We start from the raw sequence: 12,264 nt of genomic DNA, 5'->3' as shown, positions 1-12,264 counted from the left end.
GCACACAACTGAAAGGAACAATGATTGTTCATCTACAGTTTTAGACTAGTATATTAGCTTCAATGTCTAAGTTTTCATGTGTGAACTCAATTATTAGGAGAGCCTATATTACCTTTTCCTCAATAAAGTGAAAATTTAGCAATATCTACAACTTTTGTCAATGTGTCTTGGTCACATTATAGTTATATAATTACAAATACATCACCGAAAATGGGTTTGTTATCTATCTTCAGTTGGCTAACCATGTAAAATAATATATCGGAAATTAAAAATCACAAAACACGACTCGAACAAAGATTGAAAAATCAAACAAAGAGCGTTCAGATAAATTGACGCAAAAGGGATTTAGAAGTCTCAAACGTCGAAAAATATGTCTTAACGGCCTTTCTCGTCAGTTTATGCAAGGGCAAGAAAAGATAACACATAACTCTAAATTAAGCTGTTAATTTAAATGGTTTGAGTTTTCACCCTAAGATTTCTGGTCATAAACCTTTAGATATTCAAAAAGAAAAATCTGCTAACAATAAGAAAGATATAACAAACACATAAGGATAAAAGACAACTTAGTTTGTTATCTTACAGTACATATATAAACTATGAGTATTTATTACAATCACTGATACGAAACAGTGGCAAAGGATAAATAATTTTTTTATGCTGAACTCACAAACCATAATATTAAGTAGAACATTCGCTATAGAAGTTTAGCTTTAACTTTTTTTTCAAGATGACCTTACATCCTTTTTCTCGTCCAATCATCATAATCTTCATTACATTAGCCATGCAAATACAACAACAGAAAATTATGGCAACGCTGCGCCTAGGACTCTATTTACCCCCGCCCTCCAAATGCATCAGTGCCATTACAGCGTGCATCAACATCTGCTTAAGCCCATAAAACATTACGACCGCCCATATAGATTCTCAATACCTACTTATTACAACCGCCCACTCCTGATGTCCTACTCACAAAAATGTTACTCACCATAAGAAAATCAGAAACCGGCTGCTAATTACATGCGGTTTTCCTCTGACCCTAGTCAAGGTTAATCATGAAGGCTAACACATTCAAGATGTTAAAACAACTCAATTCAAACAATAGAAAATAGTGGGGGTCAAAAGAAATTTCAATCTACTGTGATAACGTAAATACGGAACATCACCTGCCACAGGTTCTGAAGAAACCTGAGAAAACGCCGAATGGACCTTGACGGCTCTAACAAAGCAACTCCGGAGCTCTCTGAAATTAGATCAATATGATATTCTGGCAGAGCTGAACCATAGAGCAAACAGATAAATAAGTCAAGCACTGACCGTTAACTTTTAGATCCCTCCGGTCATAATGTAGTCCTATATGTCCTCTATCCATAGACACCAAGTTTACTCCGATCGGATACCATTTGCTTAACCAAAGTAGCTTCATCTCCAGGCTGGTCGTAAACGCAAACTGCACCAACACCTCTCACGAAAACAAGCATAACTCTCAGAAAATAACTCGGAATAATGATCCGCTTGCAGGAGATGATAGATAAGAGAATTAAATACTTACTGAAAAATTTCCAGACTGAAAGATTTTGTTTCTGTCGACCGTTTCTCACTTACACCGAGACTGGTCGGAACTGCTCTGCAACTCAACAGCTTTATTCTTTGCCAAGAAGAAACGTCAATAACTTTCTAACCGTACGTCGATTTGACAATCGGATAGATGATCTGAAAAGCTGGCATCGAGATCTTTCCAATGATATCTTGCCCGTTTTCTGGTTCCTTCTGTATCAACGGTAAAACACTGATGAAGTTGACTGTTCGCGGATCCGATCTGTAGATATCAGTCCCAAAGAAACAACCATAACTCTTAGATAAAAATTCTAAATGATGATCTGCTTTCTGATACACATATATCTATGAGTGTAGAACATAACCTCAAAATTTAGCTTCGAAATACTCATATTTGATCGATCGTTCTTCTATTCCCCCAAAACATGTCTGCAGAGCTCTACTCTCTCTTTTCGGATGGTAGGATGGCTTCTCTTTCATGGTGGCTATTTGTGGCTGTTACGGTGACGTTCCGGCAGGGCTTTGCCATCCCCAAAAGTATCTGTCAGATACCACCACGAAATCTCATCTTAAATAAGAAAACTTTAGGGTTTTCTGCAATGTAGTTGGGTCTTACTGGACTAAATTTTTCCGGGCCGAGATTTGGGTCGTTACAATTCTTCCCCACTTACGAGGAATTCGTCCTCGAATTCAAATCCTGAGTCGGCTGTCCAATACCGTCCCAAAAAATCTTCGGATAGTCAATCCTCATTTGTATTTGATCTCACTTGGATCACGTTATGGAAGTCTGATACACTGCAGATAAAATAACTGCAATCAACTGCTCCAATTCGCTCCACCGGAGGATACAGTCCAATATACCTCGGTTTTAGTTGCTTCAGCTTATGAGTTTTAAGTCCACCCTGAAATGTCAGTATTTTCAGGTACACTAGATTGCCCATATGTAACTCCAAATCCTTACGACGCTTAGCTGCATAAATCCTCTGTCGTCATGGGCGTCCCAAAGCCAATCCTTGAGCATGTCCATTTGCTATACCATCTCTTGAACCATTAATAGTTCTAACTCATGTCACTCCCTCACTTTGGTCCAACAAAGTGGTATACGACAAGGCCTACCATAAATAGCCTCATACGGTGCCATCTCAATGCTCGAACGATAGTTGTCGATGTAGGCAAACTCTGCTAGATGTAATGCTTTCCGATCTTCCATCCCACTGTAAGACGCAATCCCTGAGCATGTCCTCTAAGTCTGAATAGTCCTCTTTGACTAACCATCTGTATGCTGATAATAAGTTGTATTCCTGTGGATCTTTGTCCCAAGTTCCTTCTAATGACTCCAAAAATGTAGACGTGAACATCGAATCCCAATCCGATACAATGTTGACATCCATGAAACCTCACAAACTCAATAATGTAGGTCTGCTCCAACTGATTAGCTCTGACTGTCTTCTTAATTACATAGGAAATGGGCTGACTTGGTAAGTCTATCCATGACTACCCATGTGGCATCCTTTCCACATATGGTGATTTAAAATCCAATAACAATGTCCATAATCACCATGCCTCATTTCCACTCCGGCAAAAGCAAGCTCAAAAATAACATGATAGATAACTGATCCTCTGTCATAGCCATCTGACATGTCTGACACTGTGACGCAATGAAGCTACAACTCTCTTCATACTAGACCAATTACAGTTAACACTTCATATCTTTGTACGCCTTGGTGTTCCCGATGGGTGGAGAAACACGAGTGATGTATAGGCTGTAAGATCCCTTTTCTTAACAGCTTATCGTCCAACACACAACTCGGTTTCGGTACAGGTACATCCCGCTCAACACTTATGATAACAATACTCCCAATATCAATCGTCTTTCAAAGCCATAACACTAACATGTGCTTGGGGTATCCTCCATAGCAAAACTGCCTGCTCCAAAGTCCCAAGGCCATCTGTCTCTCCATCGACAGTAATGGCACACAATCTGAGACTAGCAAATATCCCAGTAAACTCATAAACCTCTTTGGTTCCTGATACGTCACTCATGTGCCTACCCAAGGCATTTGTCACCTGGTTGTCTTTACCAGATGGTATGCAATATCCAAACTGTAGCCTGCTACCAACTCAATCCAACTGCACTGTCCAAGTACAAGTTTTAATGAATGAAGATAGATTTCAGCCTCCAATGATCCCAGAGAATCTGAACTTCCTTCCTGTACAATTACAATCTCCAAAACTATAACGCAAATACCACTGCAGCCACTACGAATCATGAATAGGGTAGTGGGTCTCGTGAGGTCTCAACTTATGCAATGTATATAGAATGACCTGATCCTCATGCATCAATACACAATTCGCAAACGCTCATCATGCTCCCTCTACTCCAAGAATAACTCAATGGGGTCGTCGATGAGTACAATCGCGCACTTGTCCAAGTGTTCGCGAAAGACATCATTCATAAGCTTCTCAAATGCTATCGGTGCATTCGTCGATCGAAAATGATATCACCAAAACTCGTAATATCCATAACATATACGGAAACCCACATTCCGTACATACGCCTCAACTATAACAATCTGATGATGTCCTGATGCCAAGACAACCTTCGAGAACCGTGAACCTCCATGCAGCTAATTCAACAACTCATCAATATGATGGTTACCATGTTCAAGTCTATGTAGTCGATACAAAGCCTGAAAACTCCCATCATTTTTTTTCTTTACAACAACACAGGTGCTCCCCACGGCGAATTACTCGGCCTAAATAAATCTCTTGTCTGATGAATCTTCCATATGTTCTTTCAGCTCAGCCATCTCTGCTGGCGCTAATCGGTATAGAACTCGTGAAACTGGTGCTGTCCCTGACTCCAACTCGATCGTAAGAACATCTCCTCTGGCTGGTGACAGCCCTTCCAAGGCCTCAAATACATCTCCATGCTCTGAGATAACTAGAAGATCCTGCAACTCATGTTGACCATCAAAATGATAACCAAAATCCATTTACTCCCCATATCCAATAACTCCTCTGCATGTAGCATGTATGCAAATAAAATCTGCTATGCTCCAGAAATGTGAAATCTTGCCCTCAGGCAATCCAACAGTACTCGATGTCGTGATAACAAGTCCATCCCAAGAATGATATCAGAAAACAAAACTCCATCTCTAACGAGTCTCTGAACCAATCGGCCCTCCAAGCATAACTGGTACACAACAATCAATATAAATAGCTCCCAGCGTTTCTATGTCAGCTGTCCGAACTGACACATCTCTGAAAGGATCAACACTGCCAAAAACTGGAAAACATACCAAGTGTAACTCCGATATAACACAACGCAAGTTGTTGCACCCCAATCCAAAAGCGATCCCCCACGAGTTTACAAAATAATCATGTCTCCATGGCCGTAACTCTACTCATACACACGAATAACACATGCCAACTCATGGCTCACATCTCATACCACATAATCTCCAATAACGAAAACTAATGGAGAGATGGCTTGAAGTTTGGGTGGTGGCAACAACATCAGACATCCACATGCGGACAATCTCTGAACACGGCTGACGAAACTGATACACACCTGAGCAATCTATCAAACTGTGACATCATCCATTTCTCGAACATCTGGCTGAAACCTTGTTAGCTAGAGAGCAGATGACGATGATAAACTCATCGTCAATAAAAAGACAATTGGGTTAGAAGTTACTGAACGGAAAGGTGCTGTATTTTTCTTTCTTTAAAACTCTCAAATCCCCAGATTCAAAAATCTTTTAAAGTCGATTAAACCGAATTAGAACCGAGTCAAAACCGAGTCGAAACCACGTCCCAACAAATCGCCATCCCGGGTCAGAGCCGGGACGGAACCCCGCTCTGATACCAAATTGTAACACCCGTCACCTTCTATATGGAGAACGGCGTGTTACTTACGGTAAAATATCGAATTAAACTGATTTATAAAATCAAATAAAATGTCGAACCCTTTAATCAAATAATTTCCAAATAAAAATGAGTTTATAATTTAAAAACCAAGTACCTTAAATCGAAAAGTTAATTAAAATCAAAATAAAATACAATGGTCCCAAAGACACCAAACCGTCCAGATATCCAACTACTCATCAAGCTCACCTGCAAGGGAAGAAAGAGGGGTGAGCGACAGGGGAGTTACTCCGTGAGGTATGGGATGCTAAACACGCAAACCACTGATTTGAGTAAATAGAACTCCCATTATGGAAGTTTAGCTCTAACATGAACAAACAAGATGCCTAAAGCATCACACAACACAAACAATGCGATGATAGCATATATCTAGTCCATACACCCCGCATCTCCTCATACGAATATATATATACATACGCTGCGTCGCTAGTACAGTCTGTCTCTGTACCCCCGCCCTCCAAAGCTGCGTCGAATGCAAACGTCTCTGCACCCACGCCCCACACAATCTGCGTCGCTAGCCCATACGTCTCTGAGCCCCCGCCCACCAAAGCTGGGTCGCTAGTCCAGACATCTCTGGATCCCCGCCCACTCACATAGTCCCTACTCATAACTATGTATACATACATATATATATCACATATCTTAACATCACACAATCAAATCAACGGTTGAATCCTCCAGTTTACAATGAATGAACTAACTAACAATCAAGACTCAAACAGACTCAATTCAAACAGACGGATCATGATTCGAAATCTAAACTACGATAGAGAGAATTCTACACTGGTACGGGATTTACAGAATATACCCTCACCTTTGCCACGGGTTCTGAAGAAACCTGAGGAAACGCCGAATGGACCTTGACGGCTCTAACAAAGCAACTCCGGAGCTCTCTGAAATTAGATCAATATGATATTCTGGCAGAGCTGAACCATAGAGCAAACAGATGAATAACTCAAGCACTGACCGTTAACTTTTAGATCCCTCCGGTCATAATGTAGTACTATATGTCCTCTATCCATAGACACCAAGTTTACTCCGATCGGATACCATTTGCTTAACCAAAGTAGCTTCATCTCCAGGCTGGTCGTAAACGCAAACTGCACCAACACCTCTCACGAAAATAAGCATAACTCTCAGAAAATAACTCGGAATAATGATCCGCTTGCAGGAGATGATAGATAAGAGAATTAAATACTTACTGAAAAATTTCCAGACTGAAAGATTTTGTTTCTGTCGACCGTTTCTCACTTACACCGAGACTGGTCGGAACTGCTCTGCAACTCAACAGCTTTATTCTTTGCAAAGAAGAAACGTCAATAACTTTCTAACCGTACGTCGATTTGACGATCGGATAGATTATCTGAAAAGCTGGCATCGAGATCTTTCCAATGATATCTTGCCCGTTTTCTGGTTCCTTCTGTATCAACGGTAAAACGCTGATGAAGTTGACTGTTCGCGGATCCGATCTGTAGATATCAGTCCCAAAGAAACAACCATAACTCTTAGATAAAAATTCTAAATGATGATATGCTTTCTGATACACATAGATCTATGAGTGTAGAACATAACCTAAAAATTTAGTTTCGAAATACTCATATTTGATCGATCGTTCTTCTATTCCCCCAAAACATGTCAGCAGAGCTCTACTCTCTCTTTTCGGATGGTAGGATGGCTTCTCTTTCATGGTGGCTATTTGTGGTCGTTACGGTGACGTTCCGGCAAGGCTTTGCCATCCCCAAAAGTCTCTGTCAGAGGCCACCACGAAATCTCATCTTAAATAAGAAAACTTTAGGGTTTTCTGCAATGTAATTGGGTCTTACTGGACTAAATTTTTCCGGGCCGAGATTTGGGTCGTTACAAAAAGATTAACCAATAAGATGGGAAGCAAAGCTGTTGTCTCAGTCTACTTAATTATTTCACTGTGTGCTGCCATCTTTGTCACTCGTGGAGTAGCTCAAATGCAAAATCCGCAGGCGATTCCAGGACTTTTTCCACTTGGCTTAGTACCTATTGATCTCGTCAAATGTTGGTCGTCTCTCTTTACCGTCCAAGGATGTGTCTTGGCAATCTCCAACTCATTTTTTTCTGGAAAATTTGAAAACGTTGAAGCGGCATGCTGCAAGGTGTTTTCAACTTTAGATGCAAACTGCTGGCCTCATATGTTTCCTTTGAATCCTTTCTTCCCTCCTCTCCTCAAGGACAATTGTGCGCGTATCATCCCTAACTCCCCTGCACACAACTGAAAGGAACAATGATTGTTCATCTACAGTTTTAGACTAGTATAATAGCTTCAATGTCTAAGTTTTTCATGTGTGAACTCAATTATTAGGAGCCCTATATTTACCTTTTCCTCAATAAAGTGAAATTTTAGCAATATCTACAACTCTTGTCAATATGTCTTGGTCACATTATAGTTATATAATTACAAATACATCACCGAAAATAGGTTTGTTACCTATCTTCAGTTGGCTAACCAAGTAAAATAATATATCGGAAATTAAAAATCACAAAACACGACTCGAACAAAGATTGAAACATCAAACAAAATGCGTTCAGATAAATTGACGCAAAAGAGATTTAGAAGTCTCATAATGTGGAGAAATATGTCTTAATCGGCCTTTTTGGCCTGTTTATGCAAGGGCAAGAAAAGATAACACATAACTCTAAATTAAAGCTGTTAATTTTAAATAGTTTGAATTTCACCCTAAGATTTTCTGGCCATAGAACCTTTAGATATTCAAAAAGAAAAATCTGCCAACTATAAAAAAGATAAAATAACACATAAGGAAAAAAGACAACTTTAGTTTCTTATCTTACATGTACATATGAGTATTATTACCATACTGATATGAAAGAATGGGAAAAGGATAAATAATTTTTTTTATAGAACTCACAAGCATAATATTAAGTTCCCATTCTTCTAGCTTTGTTATTTCTTTTTATTCCCGGGACAGTTACTTCCTTTTTCTCTTCCTATTATCATATTCTTCATTACATTAGCCATGCAAATACAACAAGAAAATTATGGCAACAAAGCCTTGGTACTCTATTTAATTTTAACCAAATTCTTCAGTGCCATTACAGCATGCATCAACATCTGCTTAACTTCCATAAAACATTACGACCTTACTTATATAGATTCTCAATACCTACTTATTACAACCTACTTGTCCTGATGTCCCTCAAACAAAAATTTACTCACCATAAGAAAATTAGAAACCGGCTGCTATTTTACATGCGGTTTTCCTAAGATGATATAGCTAAGGTTAATCATCTTATGGCTGAGACACATTCACAGATTTTAAAACAAATATCAAAAACAATAGAAAATAGTGGGGGTCAAAAGAAACTTTCAATGTTCTGTTTGATAACGTAAATATGAACATACTATAGTTATATTGGTCAACTCAACTTCATGAAAGAAAGTGTAACTCAAAATACATTAACCTAAACATGAGTTTCATTTTGAAAGAAATTCTAAAACTGATACCGTACATTCTCTTTAATTTATATGATAAAATCTTGTATCCTCACCCTATATATTCTTAGTATCTGTGCATATCAAAATCCATCCCAACTTTTAAGCATAAACGAAATAAAAAGGACAAGGGAAAAAAAATATTAACCAATAAGATGGGAATCAAAGCTGTTGTCTCAGTGTACTTAATTATTTCACTGTGTGCTGCCATCTTTGTCACTCGTGGAGTAGCTCAAATGCAAAATTCGCAGGCGATTCCAGGACTTTTTCCACCTGGCTTAGTACCTATTGATCCCGTCAAATGTTGGTCGTCTCTCTTTACCGTCCAAGGATGTGTCTTGGTAATCGCCAACTCATTTTTTTCTGGAAAATTTGAAAACGTTGAAGCGGCATGCTGCAAGGTGTTTTCAACTTTAGATGCAAACTGTTGGCCTCATATGTTTCTTTTGAATCCTTTCTTCCCTCCTCTCCTCAAGGACAATTGTGTGCGTATCATCCCTAACTCCCCTGCACACAACTGAAAGGAACAATGATTGTTCATCTACAGTTTTAGACTAGTATATTAGCTTCAATGTCTAAGTTTTTCATGTGTGAACTCAATTATTAGGAGAGCCCTATTGATAGACCATGGATTTTACCCGTTTTTAACTATGGGTTATAAGTGTTTTAAGATACATTTATTATTATATAGATTCTATTTAGAGTATTTACAAGTTCAGGTACCATTTGCAAGGAAATGATGTATTTGGAGCTATTTAGAGATCTTTTGAGCTTCGCTGGAAGCAAGAGATGGTCGACTGTCGTAGCTTAATATCGACCGATAGTCACCACCAAATATCGGTCGATGTCAAGTCCCTCGTATCGATCGATTATGAAGCACTCCGAGAGTTAATGACAAATTAGAAGATTTCAAGTTTCACAAAAGTCTCAATAATTACATTATTAGTCCCTGGCCGCCTGTTAGGCTATTTATTAGGGTTTTGTATTGTTTTAGAGGCAGACTTGCCTAGAGACCTTTTAGACCTAGTTTGGAGGAGGCAAGAAGCCACCACTGAAAGAGGAGAGCTTAGGATTGGAGAGATAGATCCTCTACTGCAAAACATAGAAGATCTTGAACTCCTTTGCTTTCATTATTTCTGTTACTTTTTCTATTTTGTTTATTTAAGTATTATTCAGACCATCATAACTATGTGTTCCATGAATATGTCTGAGTAGTCTTTACTGTTAGATTTAGGTTTCTCAAATAGGGTGATAAATATAATACTGACACAAAAATTGTTAGGATGTTTAGAAATATAGTTTAATCATCTAGTTATGCACTAAAGCTAAGTTTAGGATTGATCACCCTTTAAACTTAGATCCTAGGATTAATCGGGATCAAGCCATTGCTTGACCCAATACCTGAAAATAACTAGAATGATCTAACTGACTAGATACATACGAGAGTTGGTCTAGTGAGTTAGAGAATACAAATCAAACCAGTCCGTAAAGATTTCTGGAAGAAGTATCGATCGACACAGCGATAGCCCTGTCGATCGATATTTTGAAAGGTGTGTCGATCGATACGCCCATTGGATTATCGATCGACACTTTCTCGCGACCAAAATAACGAGAGTTGAGGTCCGAGATACAGATTAGATAATCAAACAGATTAAATAATCAAACAGATTATACTTTAGTTTGAATTCAAGGACAATTAATATTAATAAACTCTTAATTTCCCAAATTAAGTATTATTTATCATACCTGAGAATATACCTGAATCTAGCTACTTCAACCCACTATTAACAAACTCAAAACAATCAATCGAGCAATAGACTTGCCCACCAACCAATTTTCTGCTTTAAAACCCATAAACCATTTAATCTAGATTTATTTCAAGACCATAATCTATTGTGTAATCCTAGAGTCTCTGTGGATTCGATCCCTAAGTACTACATCTGAACCTCTTATTTGAGAGAGTAATTCACTCCTTAGGGTAATTTGAGTGATATCAAATTTGGCGCTGTTGTCGGGGAATCTTTCTTATTACCATTAGATTACGTTTAGAATTTAATCTAGATTTTGTTACTAAATTTGCTAAAAGGTTTTCTCTCTTTTCCTGCTGATACAGGAGCTGCAAGATGGAAGACATGGATTTCGGCCAGACATCGATCGACGAAGAGATAGGCATATCGATCGACGGAGCGAGAGCAATATCGATCGACAAGTCGACATAGTTATCGGTCGACAACGCACATCAAACATCGATCAACAACACCCCGTCGGAAGCAGGTAAGTATTCTCTTACCAATGATGCTAATGAAAGAGTAGTCCTAGGAAAACCTAAAGGTCAACTAAGCAACGCAAATAACCAAATTACAAGTGAACAGGGGACTGAAATCCCTGTTTAAATTAAATCTATCTCAGAAAGAGATAATGAATGGAAATTGCCTTTGCAAGACTATTTAAATCCTTGAAGGACCTATTCCAATAGGTCCGCAATTAGACTACCAGAAGATGATACCGATAAATTTGGGATCAGTCCCGAATACTTAATCATGGTATGTCAAAACCCTTTCCGTGGGACCGTCTCAGAGCGACCACATGATCACATCGAATATCTAGAAGAATTGATAAATGACGAGTACAATTGTTGTAAACTCTTTCCTTTTTCCTTAGAAGGCGACGCCAGAAAATGGCTAGACCAAATACCAACAGGATCTCTGACCTGTTGGAAGGAGATAAGTAGTGCTTTTATAAATCAATTTTTCGATGAGGCGCACTACTGGGATGCAAGGAGGAAAATCTCCACATTCCTTCAAAACCCACGGGAATCATTCAGAAATGCCTGGGAGAGATTCAAGAGCTACCAACTTGAATGCCCCCACCATGGCTATTCAGAGCCGCAACTCATTAATACCTTTTACGGAGGTATTAACCTTCATTACCAGATCACGCTCGACACAGCCAGTGAAGGGAACTTCAGTACCAGAAACCCTGAGGAGGCAAAGCGTTTGATCAAAAATATAGCTACGGGTAGATCCTACGAAATGATGGGCGTAGAGTTAGGAAGAAAAGCTGACCTAGATGATGAGTCACCTTTACTCAAAATCAAAGACCATCTAGACTCGCCCCATCCTGCTCTTGAGGGACAGAACCAATTTGGGATTTACCAAATTGATGATGACACCTTATCTGAACTAGAACAGCAAATAGATTTCGTAGATAGCCATACCTTGAAAAATAATTACCCTAACCCTGATAGCTTTACCCAAAATTACGATGCTACTATTGGATCACGCCAGGGAAGAGCGAAA

General features: G+C 38.9%; 1 non-coding gene across 1 annotated transcript; it reads right to left on the bottom strand.

The window, feature by feature from the left end:
• Window positions 1–11,737: 11,737 nt before the first annotated feature.
• LOC125582796 lies at window positions 11,738–11,843 on the bottom strand. The gene has a single exon (XR_007320248.1). It is a non-coding gene; the product is annotated as a small nucleolar RNA R71 (small nucleolar RNA).
• Between the last annotated feature and the right edge of the window lie 421 nt (window positions 11,844–12,264).

The sequence above is a fragment of the Brassica napus genome, chromosome C2, assembly GCF_020379485.1.
Source record: "Brassica napus cultivar Da-Ae chromosome C2, Da-Ae, whole genome shotgun sequence".
In the NCBI taxonomy this organism is placed as follows: domain Eukaryota; kingdom Viridiplantae; phylum Streptophyta; class Magnoliopsida; order Brassicales; family Brassicaceae; genus Brassica; species Brassica napus.
This window is presented reverse-complemented; position numbering and strand designations above follow the sequence as displayed.